The sequence below is a fragment of the Physeter macrocephalus genome, chromosome 12, assembly GCF_002837175.3.
Source record: "Physeter macrocephalus isolate SW-GA chromosome 12, ASM283717v5, whole genome shotgun sequence".
In the NCBI taxonomy this organism is placed as follows: Eukaryota; Metazoa; Chordata; class Mammalia; order Artiodactyla; family Physeteridae; genus Physeter; species Physeter macrocephalus.
Window position 1 is genome coordinate 63263066 of NC_041225.1, and position 13686 is coordinate 63276751.

Below are 13686 nucleotides of genomic sequence, written 5' to 3' on the forward strand. Positions count from 1 at the left end.
ATCTACAAACCAAGGAATGCCAAAGACGGCCAGGAGACCACAGGAAGCTATGAGAGTGGCATGGAACTGACTTTCCCTCACTCGAAAGGAACCAAAACTGCTGGCACCTTGATCTTGGACTTCTAGCCTCTAGAACAGAGACAATAAATTTCTGTTGTTTAAGCCACCCCAGTCTATAGTCCTTTATTATGGCAGCCCTAGCTAATGAATATGTAAGTGTGCAGTTCATTTCTTCATTCAAACAATATACAATGTGCCAGACACTGTGCTGGGAGTTGGGAATACAGTGGTACATGATTGTCTCCCAATCTCTGTTCTCCTAATTCCTTAGTATTAGGACAATTTTAAACTGGGCACATGTCCACCCAGAATAAAGACTGAATTTCCCAGCCTCCCTTGCAGCTAGGTGTGGCCACATAGCTAATTTCTGGCCAGTAGGATAGAGGTAGAAGAGGTGTATGCAAATTCTAAGGAGCATCCTAAAGGAGGGGGCAGCTCATCCATCTTCCCTGCCCTCCTGCCTGCTAGCTGGTCCCATGTTCTCAGCTCTCTGGGACCATGGGTGTGGAAGCAATGCTTAGCAGAGCAGCACACAGAAATCTGATGCTGCAGAATTACCACACAGCCCTAAACTGCCTACTGCAGTCACTTTATATAAGAGAGAAATAAGTTCCTATCTTGTTTCTAATATAGTTACCTGTGGGCTCTGTTAGTGGCAGCAGAACTCAGTCTTAATTGACAAGGTAGGCATGTTTCCTACTCTCATGGGGTTTACATTCCAGTAGGGAATGTCTACCTTACAAAAATATGATGAATGTGTGGAGTATCACACAGAGGACATATATTGTGCCGTGACAGCATGTAAGAGGGTAAACTGATCGGGCCTGAGGGGCCTGAGAAGCTCTTTAAAGAAGTACATTTGAGCTAAGACCAAAAGAACAAGGAGGAGGAGGAGTTTGCAGGGCAAAAAGGCTGGAGGAAGGGTCTCTGTAAGAAGAAGTAATGGGAAGGATTAGGGAACATCAAAAGGGGCAGGGCCTCAGGGCAAGCCTGAAAGGAGGATATTGTTTATTCTAACCCTGTTGGGACAAATTCACTGCATCACAGGAATAAAATAAAAAGTGCATAGGCTCCTGTCAAAAAATAGGGTTAGGGACCTGAAATTCAACTTGCTTGTGACAGTTACCACTTTGTTGTTTTTTCACATGTGTATTAACACTAAGAATGGTTTTACGATTTAATTGCAGATGTAAACTCTCAAATGTCACCTAAGTATGTCCAATCTACGAGTCCTCTGTTTCCTGAAGTCTTCTCGTTTGCAGGCAGGTGTGCTGGTCATCCAGGGCACCTCTCCAGCCTGGTCTGAAGCAGACTCAGCAGGCAGTCTCCACCACTGCCCACTGAAAGCTCCCAAGGACCTTCTGCATGGCCAGAGGGCTCAGAACAGCCCCGTGGAGGAAATGCTATTACCTCCATTTAACAGACAATTAAGTGAGGCTCAGTGGGGTTAGAAACAAATGACTTAGCACCTCAGCTGCAGAAGCCAGAACCAGTGACTGACCTTGCTTCTCAGCGCTGGGAGGTATCAGTACTTAGTTCTACGCTATTTTCCTTTAAAATCATAAAGCTAAAGGGAACCCAGAAAGAGCACACAGTTCGTCCCTACTGATCCTAGGCGCAAACAACTTTCAACGAATCATACTTGAAAAGAGAAAAGGTCAGAGATAAGATGTATGGCCCCAAATGTCTATATATACACATGTAAAACATAAGAAATATGCAACATAAACTGAAATTACTAGACGTGGTGGTAAAAATGATCTCCCCCCAAATTTGGTGTGGTGGATGGGTGTGATAGCTGGACCACACTGCCCAAAATAAAACAGATGCCCCAGCAAGGAGGGTGGAACCCTGTGTGGTGGTGGGCAAAGAGAGGAGCTAGAGCTGCCTCTGTGGGAATTCAGGAGGAGGCATGTGGCAGGGAACTTGGGAAATTCTAGAATTCTGTAACTCTCGGTCTACAGGTTCAGAGAAAGGAGACATGCCTGCTGGTGGGTGGGGTAGCAACAAACATGGCAGGGGCCAAAAGTTATTCACATTTGAAATTAAGAATTGATGGTACCTCTGAAGCTCCGTACTTCTTAAAAACCCTAGTACATCTGTAGTTATATTTGAAAGGTTATATCTTTCCAAAAACGTTACCTACAAGTGAACTCATCTTTGAGGAGACTGACACTGGGACCTGTTTTACTCACATCTAAACTTTCAGATTCCTTTCAGCCAGACGTCCATTTGGCTTTTTTTCAATGTGACCATGTTTACTAATTACTTTTCTGCTCCTCACTGAATTTTAAACTAGCAGCTTAGCTTTTAATTGAAGTAATTCCTTAAATGCAGAAACAACTGAAATGACTCAGCGTTCTTTCATAACGCTAGTTTTAATGCAGGGAGTATGCCATGGATCTGCTATCCCCTTTTCAAACTTCTATCAAATGTGACTAAAACAGATAAATCACATAACACTCATTTGTGTCTGTACAGACTCTTCCCTGTTTATCTGATCCTTTCCTTATTTTTTATAGGCTTGTCTGGTTTTAAGAAATACAGAAACATCTTGAAACACTTCTGATATCAAATAAAAGAAACCCATTTTTTCATTTGACATTGTAAGATTTTATTCCTACTGTCAGGAAAGATGCGTGTGTCTCATTTTTTCACTTTATGTACAACTGAGAGAAGTAATCACTGAAAAGAACCTGCTCAGCGAATCACTGTTGGAAGCCCCAAATCATATGAATGACTGAGTCCTAATTAAGTAGTAGTAATGGCACTATTTTGATTAAAGTAACAAAATATTTTTATGTTGACCATTTCCATGGCTCTTTTCTTCAAACTATCATTTTTCTGACTTTTAAAAATTATATTTTGAAAAATTATAAAAGCAATGCAAAAGAGAGAAAGGAAGCAAACAACCACCCTTAATCACAACACCTCAGCATAGAAACTAAAAGCATTTTGGTGCATTTCCTGTTTTTTCATACACATAATTTTTTTTTTTACATTATTATAATCATGATAGACATACCAATTTGTATCTTGCATTTTTTCACTATGCATTAGATCATAAATATTTTGGGTACTATTTTATAAATTTTAACAATAATTGTTTTAATAACTGTAAAATATTCCTTTGTGTAGATATGTAATATTCTTTTGAAATTATATCCTTCTCCTGAATACACGATTGTTGCTATTGTTATCTTGCTATTATAAATAATTCCTTTATGATATTCTTTGTATAGATTAATATTACTGTATATAAATTATTACTTTATGAGGGTTTTCACAAAATGGAATTAGTGGGCTAACAGAAACAGTTTTAATAGCTCAATACATACTCCCACCAGCAAGAGACAAGAAAAGCACTGATGTTATGGTCCACATGCCAAGTAGATATTGGGGAAAAAAGATTTAGAAAAACAAAAATCTTCCTTACTCCTCCTTACCTTAATGGGAGCATTAAATAAAGTCATCAGTGTCCCCTATATGTTCAAAGAAGTTGTGCAGAATATCTGCTATCCTTAATGCCCGAATTTTTTTTTTTTTTTTTTTTTTTTGCGTTACACGGGCCTCTCACTGTTGTGGCCTCTCCCGTTGTGGAGCACAGGCTCCGGACGCGCAGGCTCAGCGGCCATGGCTCACGGGCCCAGCCGCTCCGCGGCATGTGGGATCTTCCCGGACCGGGGCACGAACCCGTGTCCCCTGCATCGGCAGGCGGACTCTCAACCACTGCGCCACCAGGGAAGCCCCTATGCCCGAATTTTTAAATGCATTCAGGAGGGAACAAAATTCATGCAGTTTTTTTGTAGGTCAAGAGATTAATTTGAGTCATTTATAAAAGCTAAAATTAAAGGGAGGAATGAGGGGAGGAGAAACCACAAATGACAAGTTTTACTTTGTCCACTTTGCTTGGATAAGAATGACTGGGGTTTGTTGCAGTTTGTTTTCTACTCTAAAAAAAAATCCTGCTATGAGGGAACTGTGCCTTTGGGTCTGGGGATTTGAGGGGCTTGGTCATTATTATCAAAGTGCTAAAAGGGAATGGTGGCTGGTAGAATTTTCCAATACAATTTTTTTCTGTGGGTACAAAAGAGCCCTTTTTACTTTTGGTAGAACATATCTTCTGGTGTCTAACCCAAAATGCTCACATAAACACTTCTCACAGTCTTTCCTATGGACAAAACAATTATGCTGATCCATAATCTATTATTATTATTATTTCAACAATAACTGAAATAGCCAATAAGTATACAACCTTACACTGGTAATCTGAAGATTAGAAACCATCTTCCAACCAGACAAATCCCTTCCCAACTGCTTCTCCTGAGAGCCACCTACACCTTGGGACAAAGTACAATTCATCAATGGAATCCTTGACATAAACAAGAAGGCTGCATTTTTTTGACAAGTGTTAATGGCTCATCCACATGGAGGGGCCTTCAGGCACATAAGACCCTAGAGGATTTTCAAATTCAAAGTTACTGTACTTTTTTTTTTTTTTGCGATACGCGGGCCTCTCACTGTTGTGGCCTCTCCCGTTGCGGAGCACAGGCTCCGGACGCACAGGCTCAGCGGCCATGGCTCACGGGCCCAGCCACTCCATGGCATGTGGGATCTTCCCGGACTGGGGCACAAACCCGTGTCCCCTGCATTGGCAGGTGGATTCTCAACCACTGTGCCACCAGGGAAGCCCCAGTTACTGTACTTTTTACAACTAAAAAAATGGTGTAGTAATCTGCCATGCCTTCACATGGTCATCCACTCATTTTTTGATAGGCTGCTCCTGGAGATTCTAGGCATAAATGATTAACACATTTCAATGAGCTAGTTTTCACAGATGATGGAAAGAAAGAAGGAAGAGATACACACCTGTATGTATCCATCTTTTATAACCTGCCTCGTTCCCTAAAGGGTTTAAAGTGACTTGGTGAATGTCTATAGGTTGTCGTACTCTATTGCACCGGATCTACAGGTCAGATTTCTGGTGATTGTAGGTTTCATGTATACCAACGGTGAGGCAACCTGTCCTAAATCAACAGGGCTCAAGTGACACTGTGACCTCACACAAAATGCATTTCAGAAGAATTAAAGAGTGACAAGTTGGTTAAAAAAACCCACCAAAATGCCAAAAAATACCCCAAAGAAAACTGAAGTGACGTCATGTCTCTGGAGGGAATTTTTTAAGTGGTGGAAAGGATACATAGAAAAGGAATGGAAAATTGGAAATTTGGAAAAGGAAAGGATACATAGGTTTCATTTATTCATTCAACACATTTTTGGAGCACTGTCCTAGGTGCTGGGGGCATTGAATAAGACAGCCCCTTCTTTCATGGATCTTACATTCCAGATACAACTCTCTAATTTTTTTTTTTTTTTTTTTTTTTTTTTTTGCTGTACGCGGGCCTCTCACTGTTGTGGCCTCTCCCGTTGCGGAGCACAGGCTCCGGGCGCGCAGGCTCAGCGGCCATGGCTCACGGGCCCAGCCGCTCCGCGGCATGTGGGATCTTCCCAGACCGGGGCACGAACCCGTGTCCCCTGCATCGGCAGGCGGACTCTCAACCACTGCGCCATGAGGGAAGCCCACAACTCTCTAATTTGATGACATAAACATTTTACATTTTAGGGACTTCCCTGGCGGTCCCGTGGTTAAGACTTCGCCTTCCAATGCAGGAGGTGTGGGTTCCATCCCTGGTCAGGGAGCTGAGATCCCCCATGCCTCGCAACCAGAAAACCAAACCAAAGAACAGAAGAAATGTTGTAACAAATTCAATGAAGACTTTAAGAATGGTCCATATCAAAAAAACTTAAAAAAAAAAAATTTTACATTTTAAACTTCTGTATGTAAAAAAACACAAAGTAAAAGGCAAAAATCCCTGAAAAACTTCCACAAATAGAACTGTTAATATCTCTTCACTATAGAGTTTATACAAATCAACAAAAAAGAATGTTAAAGCTCCACCCAATAGATAGCTGGGTGAAGAATGTGGCCAGAAAGTATGCAAGAAGGGCCACAAGGAACTGGCTAACAAATAATTAGAATGTGTAGCCTCTGATCCTACAGATTAAAATAATGAGATATCATTCTTTTACCATCAAATTAACAACGATAAACAAGATTTATAAAAATTTTGTGAAATAGGCACTTTTTTTTTTTTTGGCCAGCTCTGTGGCACACGGGATCTTAGTTCCCCTGCATTGGGAGCACAGCATCTCAACCACTGGACCGCCAGGGAAGTCCCGGTACTCTCTTTTTGTAATCTATCTATCTATCTGTCTATCTATCTATCTATCTATTTATTTATTTTTGGCTGCATTGGATCTTTATTGCTGCAAGCGGGCTTTTCTCTAGTTGTGGAGAGCAGAGGCTACTCTTTGTTGCAGTGCGCAGGCTTCTCATTGTGGTGGCTTCTCTTGTTGTGGAGCACGGGCTCTAGGCACGCGGGCTTCAGTAGTTGTAGCACGCGGGCTCAGTAGTTGTGGCTCACGGGCTCTATAGTACAGGCTCAGTAGTGTGGCACACGGGCTTAGCTGCTCCGCAGCATGTGGAATCTTCCCGGACCAGGGTTTGAACCCATGTCCCCTGCACTGGCAGGCAGATTCTTAACCACTGCACCACCTGGGAAGTCCCCCGGTACTCTCTTGATTGCCGGTGGAGATATAAATTAATGTAATACTTTTTAAAACAGATCAAGAACCTGTATATAATCTCTACTCTAGTAAATCCTATTTGTGATGATCTATAAAAAATGATTCCCAAGTTTAGAAAAGACTTTATGCGTTGTCTTATCATAGCATTAGTCTTTTGATCTGTGTACTCAGCACCATTGTCCTTGCATAACAAAGCTGTGAATGTAGACAGAATTTGTCATAGCACAAAAGAATTCTCCAAAGAGCTAACCACTAATAAAATTATATCCTATTCAAATATCCCTCCCTGCTTAACACTAGCATCCACCACTGCAGACAGGTGAGGTTTTTTGTGAGTCAGTTTCTGTCCATCATTAAATGATATTCAACAACACACTGCAAATAAAATGCAAATCCACTTCACATGAAAATGCAAATTTTACCAAATAATGCAATATTTCGTGAAGTTGATGTAAGTAATGAAGTGCCTAAATCACAGGAACAGTCTTTGATTGACCAATGAGGATCTAGCAAAGTTAGATCAGTTAAAAAGAAAGAAGAAAAGCTAGACAAGGATTGTGACATTATTGGCACTTCAGTAAAGAATGATTTACAATATCAAAGAAGCCACCCTTGGGAAAACTGATGAAACTTCAAATATTTTTTTCTAAAATTTGTTCTGTATGATTTCATTAGAATGTCAAATATGAAATGAAGGATGTCACTATACTATCATAAAATATTGTCAGAAAAAATAAACTAAAATCAACACAATTTCCTTTTTTAATATGATTTAGTACATAGTTGCAGTTATATTTTCATGATTTTTAGTTTAACTCTTTTTTTAATTGAAGTATGATTTATTTACAGTGTTGTTAATTTCTGCTATACAGCAAAGTGATTCAGTTATATATACATATATACATTCTTTTTAAAATTATTTTCCATTACGGTTTATCACAGGATATTGAATATAGTTCCCTGTGCTCTACGGTAGGACCTTGTTGTTTATCCATTTTATATATATAATAGTTTGCATCTGCTAACCCCAAACTCTCAATCCATCCTGCCCCCACCGCCCCCCTCCTTGGCACCCACAAGCCTGTTCTCTATGTCTGTGAATCTGTTTCTGTTTCGTAGATAGGTTCATTTAGTTTAACTCTTTTTCAGTAAAATTCAATAACTTTATTGATTACTCTGAAATTTTGATTCCATTTTAAGTAGGTTCACCTTAATAGGTCTTTTTTGTGGGTTAAGTTATACTTAGATAATGAAGACTCCTGTATAAGGAATAATTGAAAATGAGGTTAATCATCAACAGGAGAATGGGTGAATAAGTTGAGATGTGATAACTTGATTATTTACCCAGTAAAAAGAAAGTTTAACAGGATTTCTAATACCATGAAAGTGCTAATTGAAAAAAAGGATATAAAATTGTAGTGTACCGTAATCACAAGTATGTTTTTAAAACTGCACAGAAAAAAAGGGAGAAAATTACTTAACGTTATTGGTGCTTACGAGTAATAGGAAATTTTAAAAATATAATTTTCTATATTTTCCAAATTTTATTCATTCATTTTTATTCTAACTTAAATTTTTAAATACATTTTTACTTAAATTTTAAGATATTTTATTAAATTTATATATAAAAATCGTTTTAAAAATCAACTGGAACCAAAAGCCTTATAATAAAAAACAGAAGTCTTTGGTCTCATCCCTCTCCAGTTTAATTCCCTAATGGGTTTTGTTTTTAAGAGTGTATAACATGCAGCACAGGATGGTGAACACAGTTCTTTCACTGAAATGATACTATTCTCATTCTTTTAGGCAACTAGCACTCTTAGAAACATCTTTTCCACATATGTCTTAGGCACACGTGTCTGAGAAGGCTCTAGAGAGCCTAAGACAGCTATTTTTAACTCTTAGTTGTTCTTCTGGAAGTTATTTCCTTATCACTAAATAATATGTTCATATTGTTATTCCTTAATTTATATTTTAGAAATTATCTCTTGGTGACGTCCTGGAATAAATGAAGATATGGCTCTCTTGCTCTATCCACTATTCCTCTCTCCCCATCCACTCAAAGTAGCATTTTAAATCACTAACCAATGTTTGCTAAATAAATATTATTCCTTGCAGAGTCAAGTTATATAATATGATTTCTTGTCTTGCACCATCTTTTGTTTTACCTGGAGTTAATTAGTGCCTTGTTTTTTCACTTGCACACTTTGCTATACATACTTTCTTAAATTTTCGCATCACATCAGCTGTTCTTGAGTCCCTTTTTCCTCGGAAACATTCCTTCTGGAGTTCTTTAGTTTCTTTCTCAAATGTGGATTGGTTTCTCTCTCAGCCTGCTATACAGTGGTCCACCTGGGACATCTTTTAACTACTTTCCCAAATTGGATCCACTTTCTCCTGGATCCCATCCCTTCCTCTTTCTGGATTACTCCTTTGTTTTGCTGTATTTTATCACCAATGGCATCTTTAAAAAGGGTATCTTGGAGGTAATTCTTATGAATTTTTGCATGTTTGAAAATGTCCTTTAGGAATTTAGGATTAACATAGACACACTATAAAATAGATATATAAAATAGATAACCAATAAGAACCTACTGTATAGCACAGAAAACTATACTCAATATCTTGTAATAACCTACAATGGAAAAGAATCTGAAAAAGAATATATATATGTATATATATGTGTGTAGGTATAACTGAATCACTTTGCTGTACACCTGAAACTAATACAACATGGTAAATAAACTATACTTCAATAAAAAAATTTTTAGGGCTTCCGTGGTGGCGCAGAGGTTAAGAATCTGCCTGCCAATGCAGGGGACACGGGTTTGAGCCCTGGTCCAGAAAGATCCCATGTGCTGCGAAGCAACTAAGCCCATGCGCCACAACTACTGAGCCTGTGTTCTAGAGCCCGCGAGCCACAACTACTGAAGCCCGCGTGCCTAGATCCTGTGCTCCACAACAAGAGAAGCCACCTCATTGAGAAGCCCGCGCACCGCAACAAAGAGTAGCCCCCGCTCCCTGCAACTAGAGAAAGCCCACTCATAGCAATGGAGACCCAACGCAGCCAAACAATTAAATAAATAAATTTATTAAAATAAAAAGTTAAAAAAAGAAAAGAAAAGCCAGTATAGCAAGGCTCTCAGCGGGAGCCTAAGCTGTGGCCCTCCATCGTAAGGATCTTCGATGATCAAGGCCCAGTAGGCGGGCTGGCAGGTGGGCCTCACAGGAGAGAGAACTCATCCCAGTGCAAACGGGGTCAAGCAGGCCAACCCGGCCCCATGAATAAGCCTCAGTCATCAGTGGGGAGTTGTGACTCCAGAGACGGTACAATGTCTGCCACTTGGATTTGACCCTAGATCAGCTCTACACATCTAAAGACATTAAGCAAATCACTTGGTCAAGCTCACTCACGGGGCAGCTCAGGTTCTGAGTCACCATAGACTGGGTCTAAGTCCTGGCTCTACCTTGGGCCACTGACTTCCATTTCCTAACCTATCAAAGAGAGATAATAAATAGCACCCTCCCCACATTGCAGTGAGGATGAAATGATATGGGGTATGTCAGTCACTGAGCACTGTGCCTGGCACCAGAAAACCAATGAATGATGGTGATCACCATCATCAAAACTGACCCCAGGGCTTTCCCTGGTGGCGCAGTGGTTAAGAGTCCGCCTGCCGATGCAGGGGACACGGGTTCATGCTCCGGTCTGGGAAGATCCCACATGCTGCAGAGCAGCTGGGCCTGTGAGCCATGGCCGCTGAGCCTGCGTGTCCGGAGCCTGTGCTCCGCGACGGGAGAGGCCCGCGTACCACAAAAACAAACAAACAAACAAAACAAACAAACAAACAAAATGACCCCAACAGAGTAGTTAAGTTTCTTCTAGTTCTAAGAGTCCTTGACAGTTCTATGACTATGACGTTAATATCTAGAACAAGGAAACTGAATGATAAAAGTGATCGAATCAGTTTCCAGATAAAGGCCTAAGGGTTAATGCATTTATCTCCGGAAGGTCTGGGATGATGTTCTCCTAGCAAGCATCATTTCTTCACCACACTCGCACTGCGTGCCACTATCTCCCACTGTTGGGATCAAAGCCATTTGCTCTCTGCAGTTTACAAGTTTGTGGATCTAACAAACTCTGCTCTGGGAGTTTGTGTTTAGGACAGAAATGAATCACAGCCCTGAGCTATTTCTTTGTCTTGGAACATTTTCCATGAAAGTATTCTTTTCACTTTGTTGAAGGACAGGATGTTCCAAATTGTGATCACTTTTATTTATAAAATGGGATGAATGAGGTGACATCAATGAAAACGGCAGAATAAGGATATCCGAAAAACTCCTCCTCCATAAAGCAATGAGAACAAAGGCAAAAGCTGTCAGAATCAACTGCTTTGTGCTATTTCACATACCAGGCTGCTTATCCTTCAGGATGCCTAACCTGAACTAAAACCAAATTAATTTTAACTGAGTCTGTTTACTAATAGTAAATAAATCATTATTAACTCATGGCATTCATTTAAAGCATGCATTTCAAAGGAAATACAATATCAGCCAGCGGGGGGAAAAAAAAAACTGATGTCTTGACTGCTTGCTGCCAAAGCGAACTGAACACGTGCATTTATCTCCATTCTTCCCCGATCAAATAAAAAAGGCACAACTATCTCCCCCTAGACATACACACCTGTACACACACAACTGTACACACACACACAGAATGAAGCGAAGAGACAACAGCCAACAGAGATCATGTGTTTGGCCCTGAGGTAGTAGGGTGGAGAATGCTAAAGCCCAGTGTGTGGAGAGGGCCTGCTGATGAGAAGCGGGCTGATTTGCTCCACAGAATCCAAGAAAAGCTCAGAAATTTCAGGCTTTAGACACCTGTGAGGTGGAGGTGAGGGTAAGGCTGAAGGCAGGAAGGTCTTTTCCCCAGGTCCCTACCTACCTACTCCCAGCAGTCAGGTAGCTACCCTTCCCTCATCCCTGTAGGAGACGGAGGTTTTCGTTTCCAGGGAGACTGAGCCAGAGATCTGGACCCAGGAGCCCCAGGCACTGGTAGGACAGGGGTTTTTACTGAAAACAGGAATTAAGAGAACTTCTAGACATACAGATGGCCAACAGGCACATGAAAAGATGTTCAGCATCGCTGCAAATCAAAACTACAATGAGGTATCACCTCACGCTGGTCGGAATGACCATGATCAAAAAGTCTACAAATAATAAATGCTGGAGAGGATGCGGAGAAAAGGGAACCCTCCTGCACCGTTGGTGGGAATGTAAATTGGTGTAGCCACTACGGAGAACAGTATAGAGGTTCCTTAAAAAACTAAAAATAGAGTTACCATACCATCCAGCAACCTCATCCCTGAGCACATACCTGGAAAACATGAAAATTCTAATTTGAAAAGCTACATGCACCCCAATTTTCATAGCAGCACTATTTACAACAGGCAAACATGGAGACAACTCAAATGCCCATCAACAGATGAATGGACAAAGTAGATGTGGTATGTATCTATACAATGGAATATTACTCAGCCAGAAAAAAAGAATGAAATATTGCCATTTGCAGCAACATGGATGGACCTAGAGATTATCATACTAAGTGAAGTCAGAAAGAGAAAGACAAATACCACACGATATCACTCACATGTAGAATCTAAAAAATAATGCAAGGGAATCGATATACAAAACAGGAATAGACATAGAAAACAAACTTATGGTTACCAGAGGTGGAGGGGAGGATAAAGTAGGAGTATGGGATTAATAGATATAAACTACTACACATAAAACAGATAAGCAACAAGGATTTACTGTATAGCACAGGGACTATATGCAATATCTTGTAATAGCCTGTAACTGAAAATAATCTGAAAAATATATATATATAAAACAGAATCACTTTGCTGTACACCTGAAACTAACAAAATATTGTAAATCAACTATACTTCAATTTTAAAAAAGAGAGAGAACTTCTGCACAACAAATGGTGAGACACCACCACCCCAGCACAGCCAGTTCCCCCACTCAGTAACCAGAACACTGGCAACTAGCTTATAGCCTAGGCAGGAGGCCGAGGAGTCGTTCTGAAGCAACTGACAAGTTCAAAAGAGAAAGCCTAACAGATACAAACATTTATGAGCTACAGAGAGGAAAACCCAGTCCTCATCTTATCAGTCTACTGTGAAATCCACCTGGAAATAATCCCCACCTGTATTAGTTTCCTGTGGCTGCTATAACAAATTACCAGAAATTTGGTGGCTTAAAACAACAGAATTTTACTCTCTCATAGTCCTAGAGGCCAGAAGTCCCAAATCAATTTCACTGAGCTGAAATCAAGGTGTCGGGAAGCCTGTGGTCCCTCTGGAGACTGTTAGAATCCATTCCCTGCCTCTCCCAGCTTCTGGTGGTGCCACCTTCCTTGGCTTTTGGCCGCATCACTCAAATATCCACCTCCCTGGTCACATTGCTTTCTCCTCCTTTCTTAAATTGCCCTCTGCCTCCATTTTATAAGGATATTTGTGATTGCATTTAGGGCCCACTGGATAATCCGGGATAATTTTTCCATCTCAAGATCCCTAACATACTCACATCTGCAAAGTTTTTGCCATCTGGTAACATTTATAGGTTCTGGGCATTAGGATGTGGGCACATCTTTGTGGTCTATTATTTAGCCCACCACACCACCCACATACAGAAGGCTTTCAATTAGCTTTTTAGTTTCTCACACTTAAGTATTAGTGAAATAAAAATTTTTTCACCTTTATTGGATATCTGAATTTCTTATTTTATGAATTGTCTATTCACTGCCTTCATCCGTTTTACTTTTCTATTGGTGTTTCTCCTATAAATCATCAAGAGAATTTCAGATAAGGCCATTAACCGTTTATCTGCTATGTATGTTCAAAATACTTTTCCTAATTCACATTTGCCTGTTAACTTTGTTTACAGTTTGTTCCCTGATGTACAAAAAATTCA